The sequence below is a fragment of the Panthera onca genome, chromosome D4 (assembly GCF_046562875.1).
Source record: "Panthera onca isolate mPanOnc1 chromosome D4, mPanOnc1 haplotype 2, whole genome shotgun sequence".
In the NCBI taxonomy this organism is placed as follows: Eukaryota; Metazoa; Chordata; class Mammalia; order Carnivora; family Felidae; genus Panthera; species Panthera onca.
The window spans coordinates 26,347,396-26,362,112 of record NC_138351.1 but is presented as its reverse complement, the minus strand read 5'-3'; the positions used below and the strand labels follow the sequence as shown (position 1 = coordinate 26,362,112).

The 14,717-nt window shown below is 40.6% G+C and overlaps 1 long non-coding RNA gene across 2 annotated transcripts; it reads right to left on the bottom strand.

The window, feature by feature from the left end:
* Positions 1 to 227: 227 nt before the first annotated feature.
* Positions 228 to 13,625, bottom strand: LOC132663563 (uncharacterized). 2 transcript variants are annotated; one of them, XR_009603120.2, is made up of 4 exons: positions 13,407 to 13,625; positions 6,695 to 6,802; positions 1,635 to 1,747; positions 228 to 570 (listed from the first exon to the last, which is right to left on the bottom strand). It is a non-coding gene; the product is annotated as an uncharacterized LOC132663563 (long non-coding RNA). The 2 variants fall into 2 exon arrangements; XR_009603121.3 differs by lacking the exon at positions 228 to 570 and adding an exon at positions 1,075 to 1,144.
* Positions 13,626 to 14,717: the final 1,092 nt, after the last annotated feature.

Sequence of the window (14,717 nt, the reverse complement as noted above, 5' to 3'; positions counted from 1 at the left end):
TCTTGTGCACAGCTTTATCTGAGCTCCTAGCACAGTGCCTAGATCATAGTCGGCCTGAAAAAAAGTCTTTTAAATAAATAAACCAATTCACAGTCTAGGTAAAAGCTCTTGAAGGCAGGAAATACATCTAACTCATGAGTTTACCCCTTATATCTAGCACAGGCCTTTCACACGGTAGACCCCAAAAAGATTTTTGTTTCAATGAATGTCTCTATCTCATGGTGTTAGCTTTGTATTTTACAAATGTTGAAGGATAACAAGAAAGTCATAAGTACGGAAGCTTGAAAAAAGAAACATTAAATAATGAAACTTTTTAGAAAGCTCAACTTCAGTGCTGATTTCAGTCAAGCATGTGACTTGTATTTACCTCTATTGGCCAGAGAGCTAAGGCTGGGATTTGCACGTGAAGATATGGTCTTCAGCTTCCCAATCTTTTCAAATTAAATATGACTCCGACCTAAAGTTTAGGCGTCATCGATGAACACAGATAGGAACGGTTTCCTATGCTGCCTATGGCTTCAAGGTCACTGGCTGTTTGGTTGTTGGATTCCGTGCTTTTACCTTGTCACACTATAAAAATAAGCAGGACATTTGTTTTGAGTTATCAGAGAATTTTAATCTTGGCAGCTCCTACCTCTGCTATATGTAGAGCCAGGGTCTTTCAGACATAAGCTACGCCCGTAGACATTTTTCTGAAGCAACATTAACTGCTTCAGGCAAGTTGGACAACATGCCAAGACCAAATGGAGATGCTTCAGTAAGGAAAAGGGCACAGCAGGGATATATCTAGGTGATTAAACCAAGCCTGCACCCCCAAGAAACGAAAGCCATGGTGGGTGCTGCAAACATGTAATAGTGATATTACCTTCCTCCTGAAAAATAACCCAACCATGAGACAGCAGTACAGCCTGAAAGTTTCCAGAACCGCAGTTCTAATTTGCATGCCTAGAAATATGGCATGTGTCAGTAAAGAGACCAGTTTGCTGAGGTTAAGTGTGAGAAAATACAGTGTTGCTGATTGCTTCAAAGTAGTGATTCATGCAATGTTTTCCGTGGAGCACTCACATCGGATGATGAAGGGGGGGGGGGGGGTTCCTATAATCCCTCCTGGAGATTCACCATGCATGCAGTCACACGAAAAGCCCTATAGTAAAGAAATCTGTTAAACCTGGCATCTTCCAAAATTAATTGAGTGTGGAACCTTTTCCTATGTTACATCCTGTTGTCATTTATCTTTTTTTTTTTTTTTTTTTTTTTGGCTGGCTGGCATCTGAAGTAGCTTCTTATGTTTAGGGAGTCCCCAACTGTGTGCAAATCTTCCTGGGAGGCAAGGCCCACCTCTCCCTTCGGCAGGTAAAAAGGCAGATGGTGCCCTCTGGGAACTTCATGGGAACCAGGGTATCACATGCCCTCAGGGCCAGTTGGCTGCTGCCTCCTGGGACTTTGACTCTGGAGGAAGTGGCAGAGAAGCAGGGGCAGTGCAAACTCCTTCCGGTGTCTATGATGGGCACAAGGTTCAGAGGTCAGGGCCATGGGGGGTGCAAGGAAAGTGTGAAGTATCTACAGGTGGTGACAGTGATGTCCTACCAGGTGGTCCCCAGGGCATGATTTTGGCTGTGATTCCAGCCACCTACCTCTCCCTTGGCTCCTGAACTTGTCTCAACCTGTTCTCCAGTCTTCCATCAGGGCTCTGAATTCAAGTACTCTTCTCTTCCTATTTAAGTCATCCAGGGTTAGCCTCTGTCGCCTGTAAATAAGAATTTCACTATGACTTGTCCTTTAACATCTGGGAGAGAACAACTTTGGAATATGCTGCATTAGCTAATAATATAGTGAATTGGCATGCCTTTACTTCCTTGACCAGACATATTAATACAGCTTCTAAAAGCAATTTACTACCATGTATGAAGTTCATGAAAAAAAAGCCTCAAAGAATTTCATCTCTAATTTCACTTTCACATCTCAGTTCCTCTGATTTGATCATGACTCCTCTTCCCTGACCCTCCCCACACCTCATCTATTTAGTATCCACCTTTATCTTAAACAGACCCACCCTGTCTTAGGGCTAAGCAGTGTGAGTTTTGTTCAGATGATGTGAACTGAAAGACTAAAAAGAAATAATAATCGTGCAACACAAAGATGTTTCCAGCCAACAGAAGACTTGAAACTGTTACATTTTTTTGAATGTTGAAGTTCAAAATAAAATATGTCACACAAAGTTTTTTAGTAGCAAGAACCACATTCAAATGGACCACCTGAGTAGCCACTGGAGTTCGACTCCTCCAGCATCACTGACAAGGAACTGAAAGACACAAGCATGCAAGTAGATATAAATGCTAGCACTGCAGATGTATTTTTTCTCCTTTCCTAGTTGGTGAAAACAATCTAATATATTTCTACCTAATAACATCATATCTTGAGGGTGAATTTGACTTTTTTTTTTCCTAGCATGGGTGACCTCTGGACCTCTGTTTCAAAATACACCGTCATTAAATCTGATAAGTTTCCATATTGTTAATTGTGCTATCTTGGTCTAGCATCTCGCTTGTGATAATGGACTAATAACGGATGAAATGGGATTGTCTGTTTGTAACTAAAAAAAGTAATAATAAAAATAAATAAAATTAAATAAAATTAAATAAAAAACTTTTGGTTTCTGAGCATAGCCCCTGTCATCAATACATATTGGGTAACTTCAACTTATCCACCTGATGGTTCTTATTAGAAAATGGGAGATTCCGAGGGGCACCTGGGGGGCTCAGTCGGTTGAGCTTCTGACTTTGGCCCAGGTCATGATCTCTCGGTTCGTGAGTTCGAGCCCCACATTTAATTTTTTTTTTTAATTTTTTAATGTTTATTTATTTCTGAGACAGAGAGAGACAGAGCATGAATGGGGGAGGGGCAGAGAGAGAGGGAGACACAGAAACAGAAGCAGGCTCCAGGCCTTGGGCTGTCAGCACCAAGCCCGACGCGGGGCTCGAATTCACGAACCGTGAGATCATGATCTGGGCGGAAGTCGGTCGCTCAACCGAGGCGCCCCTAAAAAAATTTTTTTAATGGGAGATTCTATACTATGACTTTTTCAAATGTTTGACTAACAGAAAAGATTTCTACCAAGTCCTTAGTTTTTCAATTTGCATTCAAAATACACACGGTGGAAGAACTGGCTTATTTGGAGACATGATACTTTGAGATATTAACTAGAATGTTCTTTCCCTTTCCTCTTTACTGTCCTTCTCTTGGGCTGCAAACATGCATCTATAGTTTTTCCAGGGGTGGGGGAAGGAGGGTTTAGCGGGTCAGAAAGGAAACAGAACGAGGACATCATATTCTTCACTGTAAAGCTCAAAAGCTAGGGTCTCAGGTACAAAAAGACAGTTTAAAAAGTAGATGTGTGACTCAGGACTGGACTCGTCTCCCTTTCAACCACCCACCAAGGATATGAGAAGCACAAGGCTGCAGTTCAGCAGGTCAATCTAAGGACCAGGTGACACCAGGCACATATCAAGGGCTGGCAGCAGAGAACACTGTCAGGTAGACCTCAAGAAACAGCCAAGTGCTACTTGAGTAAACAGCCCCCTTCCTAGACCTTAACATCAACCTGAGGGGCATGGATTTCGTAAAAGAGGAAAAAAAAATCCCACATGTGGTTAAATGTTTAACCCGAGGTGACTGAGAAATTATGAAAATTCACTGAACTTACCTGTGAGTGAAAAGAACCCATTTTCTATATTATGAGAAGTGGATGCTCAAGGCTGGAGATAAAAATTTTCTTCCTGAAAAAATACTCCATTATATATGTGAACTTGAGAATGGCACAGTCAGCATCCATCTGAGTCAGTTTTACGTAAAAGAACTAGGCCTGAGGGCAATCCAGTCAGGACTAGCTTTTCTTTTTTATTTTATTTTCTTTTTTTAATGTTTATTTTTGAGAGACAGAGAGACAGAGACAGAGACAGAGAGACAGAGCACGAATGGGGGAGGGACAGAGAGAGAGGGAGACACAGAATCCAAAGAAGGCTCCAGGCTCTGAGCTGTCACCACAGAGCCTGAAGCGGGGCTCGAACTCGAACTGCGAGATCATGATCTGATGCTTAACCTGCTGAGCCACCCAGGCGCCCCGGGATTGGCCGTTCTGATCAACCTGCACCGCTCAGGTCTTCTGAGACTCTTACTGTGGGCAACGCAGAGATGGGAACAGACATGGAATGAGGCGGCACCTGGAAAAGTTATGAAAAGTCCAAGTAGGAAATGAGGCAAGGAAGGAAATGGGAAGGAGGAAGAGGAAGGTGTCATTGTCTGTCTTCTCGGAAGTCCCAAGGGAGCAGATCCCTTTGCTTATCACTTATTCAGGCTCCGAGTGAAAGGTCAGGAGTTATAGGCAAGTGGAAGGATGTCTGCAGATGATGTAGGAGAGGTGGACAGGACGCAGGCTTTGCAGGAAGTATCTCGATTGGAAAGATAATTTTGAGGAATTTTAAAATAAAACATTTTCATGCATTGTAGCATGAGAAATCTATGTGGTGATATGAGTAATGAAACTAAGCATAAGCTGACAGTGGTTTTATCACCTTGATCAGAAGTCTGAGAACTCGTTCTTACTAGTAGTATGGCATAGTTCCAGTACCCGTAATTATATTCTACTTCCTTAACTCCCCCTGGAACATCTATTAAGCATGTTTCCTGTCCCTTTTGGCCCTGGGATATTCCCTGTTCTAAATCTCTGGTTCCCAAGGAGCTGGTGAGCCACAGTGAGCTAGTGTTTATCACATACCTGAGATCTCTGAACGAGAAGTGTTCTGAAAGTGCCAATTGATCTTAGCAAGAGCAGGCCAGCTTCCCTTACACTGGAGCGTCCTATTTCCCGTTCCATGTATCTCCCCTCCTTATTTGCAAGTGCTTCACATTTATCTTGCTCTTTCCCCAGCGCCTCCACTGTGAGCATCTCAAGAACAAAGAGTATGTATGTCTTCTCTTCCTTTGGTAGATTCCAGTGAATAATAAATATGCCATGGCATTGGGTGACAGATGGCTTAACCATATGTTCATAAAGCCATGGCAGACTCCTACCTCCTAAGGCCCATCATAAACTCACACCCAGAATCCCCCCTGCTGGTCCTTCTTTCCCAGCCATCTAAACTAACATAGCTCTTAAAAATCATCTTTTCCAGGGTGCCAGGGTGGCTCAATCGGTTAAGCATATGACCCTTGATCTTGGCTCAGGTCATGATCTCATAGTTCATGAGATCAAGCCCCGTGACAGGCTTTGCGCTGACAGCATGGAGCCTGCTTGGGATTCTCTCTCTTTCTCTCTCTGCCCCTCCCTGGCTTGGGCACTCTCTCTCCCTCAAAATAAATATTTTTTAAAAATCTTCTTTTCCCCATCTATCTGACATGGAAAAACTGCGCAGTAAAGAGGAAAATATGAGAAAATGGATAATATAAACAAGATAAGGAAGTGAGAGCCCACAAAAAAGCACCACTTAATGGGTACTAATAATATTTCTGAATGTGCCCTGACACTCATGTGTGAATGAAGTGATCAATCAGTCGATAGAGATGGAAGAATAAGGCCCTTTGTGGTTGCAGTGACGGACACCCAGTTAGATCTAGAGCATAAAAGGCACTGTATTGGTTTTGATCCGGAATCCAAGGAATGTCACACCCCAGGCTGCACTCAGCAGAGTGCTGTTTGCAGAGCCTCCGGAGCAAAGAGAACTAACTGCACTTGGACCATCTCTCAGCTCTATTGGTTTCCATAGATTAACTTCATTCTTTTTTCATTCCGTTGGCTTTCTAGACAAGGTCTCCAACAGCTTGCAAATGTTATACCTACAGTTCACTCACCACCTGAAGAGAGATGAATCCTAAAATGAGCCCCAAGTCCAAATGACCAACAAAGGTCCTCCTTGGCCCAGCTAGGGTCAGGTGTTCAACCCAGGACTGTAGGGTGTTGTAACCAGGAGAGTGTGAAGGAGGGAGAGCAGGTGGGAAGTTTCTGGGTGCACAATCCTGAAGGTCAAGGGTTTCCTGGAGGAGTCAGCAAAGAGCTACCAGTGGACAAAACAAAAGCTAAGAGATTATGTAGGATTGGGCGCATTCCGGCCTAACAGGCCAGTCCTGTGAGGTGGAGTAAAGAAATGTTAAAGGCTTGAACTTGTCTCTGTCACTTCTATCAAACCTTCCATAATGCTGGATGGGGTATACTGAGACTCCAGCACACTCCCCAGCCAAGGCCACCAATAGCCTCAGTGGGATGCTGGACAGCCCTTCAGTGCTCACCTAAGGGGCCATCCCAGATGTCAAGATTTTGTACCCATGCCCATAACAGCCCACCTGCCAGGCCTCAGGTTTCTCAATGTGAGGGGATATTGGCAACAGAGACAATGAGTGAAGGAGAGAGGAAAAGCAGGATGCAGGGACATGGACGGGGGACAATGGAGGCAGGGGGGTTGTTGGCATGGAATACAGAGAATATGGACTCACTGCTGGCCCAGGTATGGTGAGGCTCAGGAGAAAGAGAGGCCCAAGAGCAGGGGAGGTCTAGGAGAACATCACTTCTTTAGCCATGTGACTCCCAACCCTTTCAGAACCTCTATGCCCAGGCCCCAAGGCCAGTCATGCCACTAAGAGGCAGGCAGTGAGGTAACCAGGAAGGATCTGGGTTTTCATCCTGCTCTAGCAAGTCACTTACATCCTTAGCTTCAACTTCTCCCTTTGTAAACTTGCGGACTAGTCTGTGAGTTTTCCATGATTTCCTCTCTCTTCAGTCATAGCTTTCATCCGTGTGAGAACAGCTGACCTAGGCAGGTGGAAAGATCAATAAGTTAACAGGTAACATTGCAGCAAAGGACACACAAGATGCGAAGCAATCTTTTAAATGTCTTTTGAGGACCCATGAAAATCTGCTGTTGATCCTGCCTCTGCTAGCAAATTCTTACCAAATTTCATTGTCACCCCATAACTGACTTTCTTACTTTGGTGAGAGTTGAGAATTTTGAAGCCTTTCCACAAAGACTGCAATGCTTTTGGTTTCATGAGCTGAGGTATAAAAGGCACCGGTCCCACAGTGATTAACTGGGATTTCATAGGCAGTGATTCAAACCAGTGCCGTACTGTGTGTATTCAGTTACTGTAGTTATGATTTCATTAGCTTCTCTGATAAATAATGCAACGACTTTAATGATGCATTTCCTCTTTTAAAAAAAACAACCCACAATGGAAACGCCATTTCATAAAGCAGGGAAGAACAATGACTTCTGTTTAATTTTTATTACTTTTAAATTAATCTGTAAGGTTTTAAGAAGTGAAAACCACCTTCTGAGGAAAAACAAAACAAAAAGGAACCAGAAAGGTTAACCTGCTTTAAAGGTGCAATCATTTCTGGGTGAGTGCAGAATGGATATAGGTCAAGAATCAGCAAGGAAGCCCCACCTTCCTCAACTGAGCCCTTTCTAGATCACAAAAGGAAAGTGGTCCTGCCAAATTAAAACCCTCCATAACAATAAAACCTGATTTAATGCAGTCATTATTTTTCCATTAAATCTGAATATCGTCTAATGCATGGATGTTATTTTAAACCTACTACGCTAATGCAAATCCAGCATTGCTTGTAAATCAGACCTAAACATTCCATCAATTGTCATTACTGCTATTGACAATCACAATACTTCATCCCCAAGGACACCATCCCCTCAGCCCCTGACTCCAGAGATGTAGGGGGAGAATAAAGGAGAGGTATTTTAATTTCGAACAGAGAGCTGCTAACTGAGGTGTAGAGGTTGGGTCAGTCACACCCTGGAGGTCCCAGCTTAATTTGGTTCAACGTGTAACCCTTGCTTCTCCAGGCCACACCAGGCTGGAAAAAAAAAAGATCCAAGGCTTAGGTTTGGAACAACCTTTCCTGGGCAAACACAAAACTCTGTAAGTATGTAAACCAGAGGAAAGTTAGCGCTAGGAGCTGGTAATACAGGGGATGGAGGTGAATGGAAGAGCTGAGAAGCCAAACAGGAGACACAGAGATGCAAACCAGACATCGGCCACATATTGGCTGGAAGGAAGATGAAGTGGGACCAGGACCCTTGGGGCACAGATGTTAGGAGGATTCTGGAACCACACCAGGCCTGTGCACGGGGACGTGGAGCCATGGACTCCGAGGAAACATGCACTGCTGGATGTTACCTGGGGCACACGGTGGGTGACATACCCTGACATCTCTCTTTTCCTTACCACCCCCTGTATCCACCAGTCCCTCCCATTGGCAAAACCCAGCTAGAAGCCAAATGACCTCAGAGTGTGGGAAAGGCAGTTGGATGTCTGTCTTCTTGCAACGAAGAGCAGGAGAAGAATGAGGGAAAGGTATGAGGGAAAACAGGCCCAGAGCAGCAGAGGTTACAACCATGTTAGTATTTGAGTTCTGCCTCACTGGGTGGGGCTGCTCCGACTCCTACCTCAAGCTCCACCACAGACCCTCTGCTAAAAGTGGCAGAAGTCCACGGAGGCTCTGTTCCACAGTGTGTCAGTTCCGTTAATCAAGTTCCCTCAACCTCAGAGTCTGAGGGGTGATGGGTATCATAGTTGACTCCCCAGAACATACCCCCCCAACACCCTGTGGAGAAGCCCAATGGTCTAGGAAGGATGGAATATCTCCATCTTGGCTCTAAGCTCAGGTCTTGTTTGGCTCTGCCTACACCCCCCACTACAGTGACTGGGGGAAGGGGGAGCACACAACACTGGTCTAGGTGGTCAGAGCATGGCATCACCCTAAGAGTGACTTATTCAGGGCAAAGCCATTGTCCCAAATGGGTATTTGTGCTACAAGGGAAGAAAAGATAAGCTTCAGATGAGGAAACATGTGGCCCCAGGAACTGACAGCAGAGATTTGGCTGCCAGCCTGAGAAGGAGGCAGCCACCCTGAGGAGGGCAGGACTAAGAGAAGCACATAGACCAAGCCCCAGCCCTGATGAACTTGTGAGCCTGGAGAACAAACCACCTCCCCACACACATGCCTCAGGACTTTACAGTTACGTGAGACAACAAATTCTCTTATGGCTTAAACCACTTGAGCTTTCTGTTGCTTGCAATAAGAGTCCCAACTGGTCAAAGAACTAGTTGCTCCTTCAAAGGTTTGGTACATGGTAGTTGTTAATGAACAATTGTTTGCTCTTGTTTTCTTACGCAGCTATTGAGAAACTTATGCCAAGCTCCCTGGGAACTGAAATGGGGGTGGTCTGGTATCTCTAGCATGACATGGTCTTACATCTGATTTTTAATATTTTTAACTCATGCCAAACCTGCCTCCAATATGGGACACATACCCCAACCATTCCTCCCTACTTCAGGATGAGTTTCCTAACTTCCAATGGTTCTATCCTGTCACACCACACTATCCCCCCTCAGCCCCTGACTCCAGAGGATTGAAGCCTCCATTTCTCCTTCTTTGTTCAAACGGGTTCTGAGAGTCTAATTCTAACTATCTCACCTGGAGACAAGGGAGAACTCATAGAAGCTTCTCTGGGTTATAAAGACTAGGCTCACGCATGAATCTCCTCTTGTGGAGTCCTTCCCATGAGCCAGACACACAGAGGGTGCAAAGAATAAATTAACTGCATCAGGTAGTTGTGAGTAGAAACTTTCCCACAACAGAAACTCTTTTGCCTCAGCCTTCACAGTGGACGACTGGTGGTTAAAAAGCCAAGAATGCTACTAAACATCCTACAATGCACAAGACAGCCCACACAATAAAGAATTATCCAGTTTAAAATGTCCTAGTGACAAGGTCAAGAAACCCTGCTCTAGGGTTAACATCCTAAGTAAACAAGGAAGAAAAAACAATCAGAGTAACATTGCTCAAATAGGCCAAGTACATTTATTTTTGGTTTATTTTTGGTTGCATGATGGAGACAATCCTACATTTTTTCTTCCTTTCTATTCATTATACATTTAACTTCTTTATATTACTTTTCTACTCTAGCTAAGTACAGTAGAGAAAAGAAGTATAATTGCATGCACTCTTTCTTCTTCTTTTCTTCACCATTACATTCTTCTTTTCTTCAGCATTACAATATTTGCTGAAAGCATTTCTGTACTTACCTACTATCAGATAGAGAAAGTTTCAGCCTGTTGCTAGTTTGCTAAAGGTTTCTTTCTATCATGAATGTTAAATTTTGTCAAGTGCTTTTTTTTCTATGTCTGTGGAGGTAACCAAATAGTTTTACCCTTCCTATTAATGAAGTGAATTACATTAATCAATTTAATTATATATATAAAGCTAACATAAGAATGTTAAACCAAGCTTTCATCTCTATCACACCAAGCTTGGGGAATGAGATATTGTGTTTATATATATGTTGAATTCAATTTGCTGGTAGTTTGCAAAGGATTTGAAAATCTATATTCAGAGATTAGATTGGCCTGTGATTTTCATTTCTTTTCATTTGCTTTTCTGATTTGGCATCAAAACTATGCTAGTCTCTTTCAATGAGTTGAGAAGTGCTCCCATTTCCATATTCTTTGGAAAAACTTACGTTAAGACTGAAATTTTCTGTTTGTCAAGTGTTAAAGGCAACTTAACTTGTACACTCACCCAGGCATGCTGCTTTCTTTAAGGAAAGATTTTAAGGCTATTAATGAACAGTTCTAGGACTATTCTGGCTTTCTATTTCTTCTTGAATCATTTGCAATAATTGTTACTTTAGATAGCATTGCAATTATTTTTTTTTCAGAAATTTCTCCACTTCAGCTAACTTTTTAACTTCTTTTGTCATAAGCTAGTTTATGATATTTTCTCATCATTTGAAATCTGACACATCTGTCACTATCTCCTTCATTCATATCTTATTTGGCTTATTTATGTTTATCTTTTCTCTTGCCAGAGTTTTGTCAATCATATTGGTGTTTACAAAGACCTCTCTCCTGGCTTTACTAATTCTCCATATCTGTCTGTGTTTTCAACTTATATTTCTACTACCATTAGGTTTTTCTATTGTTCTTTTCCCAATTCCTTAAATTGGATGCTTACTTCATTAATTTTTAGTCTTTTTTTTTTGTCTTCAATGCAAATGTATGGCTCCAAATTTTCCACCAAATCCTAGGTTAGCTGCACCTCACAAGTTTCAATGTCTTTAGAAAGGTTTGGTTCCATACACATTCTTATGTATATTATGATTTCCTTTTTACACATTGATTAATCAGTAAATATATTTTTATAATCCACACTGATGAATTTTTCTACTCATCTTTTTTGAGTATAAACAGAAAACAAGGGATGCCTGGATGCCTCAGTTGGTTGAGCAACCGACTTCAGCTCAAGTCATGGTCTCGCAGTTCACGAGTTTGAACCCCGTGTCAGGCTCTGTGCTAACAAACAGCTCAGAGCCTGGAGCCTGCTTCAGATTCTGTCTCTCTCTTTCTCTCTCCCCCTCCCCTGCTCATGCGCTGCCTCTCTCTGTCTCTCAAAAATAAATAAGTGTTAAAAAAAATTAAACAGAAAACAAAAGCAGTTATTTTGTGGCCACATGGCATGCTCTACAAGTTGTCAGTCCTTTAAAATTTGTTAAGATGTGCTTTGTGGCTTAACAAGTGATTCTTTTTCATAAATGATTCACATGTGCATAGTAAGAATGTGTTTTTTAGAGTTAATTATAAACACATCCATTTGATCAAGTTTAGTTGTGCCATTCAAACATTCTATATGTTTATTGGCTTTTTAGAAATGTGTCCTAACACTAAATTTGGCGAGTGAAAATTTCCCACTGCCATGACCAACTTGTGTTTTACTTCTTGTACTTGTATCAGCTTTTGCTTTAGATATGTTGTGGCTATTTTATTAAATAGCCACGTTTAGAACTTCCACTCTTCCACATAACTGACTCTTTTATATTTATATAGTGATTCATTTCATTTCTGCTAAATATTGTTGCAGGTCTATTTCATGAATATAATTATGCCAGCTCTTATTTGGTGCTACCTACCTGGTACATGTTTTTTTCTTCCCTCTATTTTCAACCTTTCTTTGTCCTTATTTTAATGTTTTTATTAATATACGGCATAAAGATTTTTAATCCAACCTGATAATCTTTGTTTTTGATCAGATTGGTTTTTCATTGACGTTGGTTGGGATTACTGATGTTTGGATTTATTTCTATCATTTGGTTTTGTGCTGCCTATTCTGATTTTTCTTTTCTCTCTGTCTCTCTTTGTCTCTCTCTCTCACTCTTTCCTTTCTTTCTTGGCTTAATTTTTTTATTAAAATATATAGTAAAGTATAGTTATTAAAGTAATTTTTTTGTATTTACTTTTTTACTCCATTTTTTCTCATTCCAATTTTTCTAATTATTAAATAATTCCAATTATTAAATAATTTCTCATTTATAATTTTCCAAATTACTCTAGTAATTTGGAAATTATACATGATTTCTTTCTTTCTTTCTCTCTCTCTTTCTTCCTTCCTTTCTTCTTTCCTTTTTCCTTCCTTCCTTCCTTTCAATCTTTCTTTCCTTCTTTTTTCTTTCTTTCAGAGTGGTGGTTTTCCTAAATACTTTAACATAAAAATTTAACCTAAGAAATCCAAAACTGGTCACTATCTTAACCTTTATCATAAAGAATCCAAGAATTCCAGAATACAAACTATAATCACCTCTACAATGGTTTATATGCTAGTCTTAATCAGTTTTTACGTTTTATTGTTTTAATCCACAAATCAGACATCATTATCAGTGTTTTTGCCCAAAACTGTGTTTCTATGGACTCTTATATTCACCAATTTATATGTTTTCCCTTCCTTCCAGATCTTCTATCTGGGATCATTTTTATTTTCCCTGAAATAGACATTTCCAAATTTCCTCTACAGACATATTTGGGTTAGAAACACAATTTTTGTTTACCTGAAAATAACTTATTTTTTAACTGAAAGCCATTTTAATTAGATATGGAATATAGTGAATAGATAGGCACTAGATATAGATTCAGCACCTATAAATATTATTTTATGGCCTTTTGGCTTCCTTGATGCTATTATGAAGTCAGCTACAAATGGAACTGTCATTCCTTTGTAGCTGATTTGTCTTTTCTTTCTAACTTCTTTTGATTGTTTTTTCCTTGCCTATGGTATCCTGCAATTTCTCTCTGTTGTTTCTAGATATAGATTTTTCTTTATTTATCCCACTTAGGATTTCTTAGGCTTCCTTAAGCTGAGAATTGGTGCCTTTCAATTTTCGAAATACTAAGCCAATCTTGTCTTTGAATGCTGCTTCTCTTTCATTCCCCCTTTTCTATCCTTCTTGCATCTTCACTAACATCTTAAACCTGCTCCACATTTTCTATCCCTGTCTTATGTTTATTTTTCATCTTGTTTACCTATTTATCCCTTATGTAGCATTTAATAAGTAAATAGTAATCACACTTACTCTGCCTTTTGGGTCCAGTAGTCTTGGTTCCTGCTTTTATTCACGATGCTTTGTTTCCTTGAGCTCAAGTTCCTTGGATTTATAGATGTGGAGTCCTTGAGGCCTGGGTTAGAGGCACGTTAGCCCAGAAATATGCATTTGTTTCTGCCAAGCATCTTGGATTATAATAAAGTCATGGCCTTGTTTCTGTAAATTATTTGCTTGAAGTGTTTCAAACTGCATATAACATGGATGCTAGATATGGAAGTCAAAAACTATCAGAAATGCAAATAGTGGGCTTCTTACTGTACCTCTTTTGGAGCACATCTTGAAGGCAAAAAGTAAGTCAGGATATAGAGTAATTCATCCATATATAAGAATTGACATCCCTGAATAGGAAAATGTGTTTACTTTATGTCCAAAATAAATCAAATCCTTAGTCAAAAAAGAAAATTCAGAAATTATTTTTTTATGTTTATTTATTATTTTTGAGAGAGAGAGAGAGACAGAATGCAAGTGGGGAGGGGCAGAGAGAGGGAGACACAGAATCTGAAGCAGGCTCCAGGCTCTGAGCTGTCAGCACAGAGCCCAACGCGGGGCTCAAGCTCATGAACTGTGAGATCATAAGCTTAATAATAATAATAATTTCAACTACTTGTAAATTGAGAAACAGTTCTATCCAGTCCTTACATCAAAGATGAAACTGAAATTTTAAACTATCTAGAAAGCCTTTAAAATGAGACTACTTTATAATAAAAACTGTGAGACACAGCAAAAGCTGCACTTAGAAAATAAATTGTAGTCTTAAATGGCTTCAAAGCCTAAAATTAAGGATACTTAGGTTCGTCATAATAAATTAGAAAAGGAATAATAGCATTAAGTGCAGCTAGAAAGAAAGAGGGTTAGAAAATATAAAAGAAAGGAGAGATGATAGGGGTGCCTGGGTGGCTCAGTCTGTTAAGCGTCCTACTTCGGCTCAGGTCATGATTTCACGGTTTGTGAGTTCAAGCCCCACGTCGAGCTCTGTGCTGACAGCTCGGAGCCTGGAGCTTACTTCTGATTCTGTGTCTCATTCTCTCTCTGCCCCTCCCCCACTGTGCTGTGTCTTTCTCTGTCTCTCAAAAATGAATAAAGTAAGAAACATTTTTTTAAAAAACAAAGGAGAAAGGGGAAATAAAATCAAAATCTCTTTCTTTAAAAAGACCAACAGAAAAAGATAAACCTTTGTAAGCTTGATGAAGAAAAGAGAAAAAAAAATATGTTAAATTAGGAATGAGAAATGAGACATAACCACAAATACAGAATGGACAAAAATCATCAAAAGAGAATAAT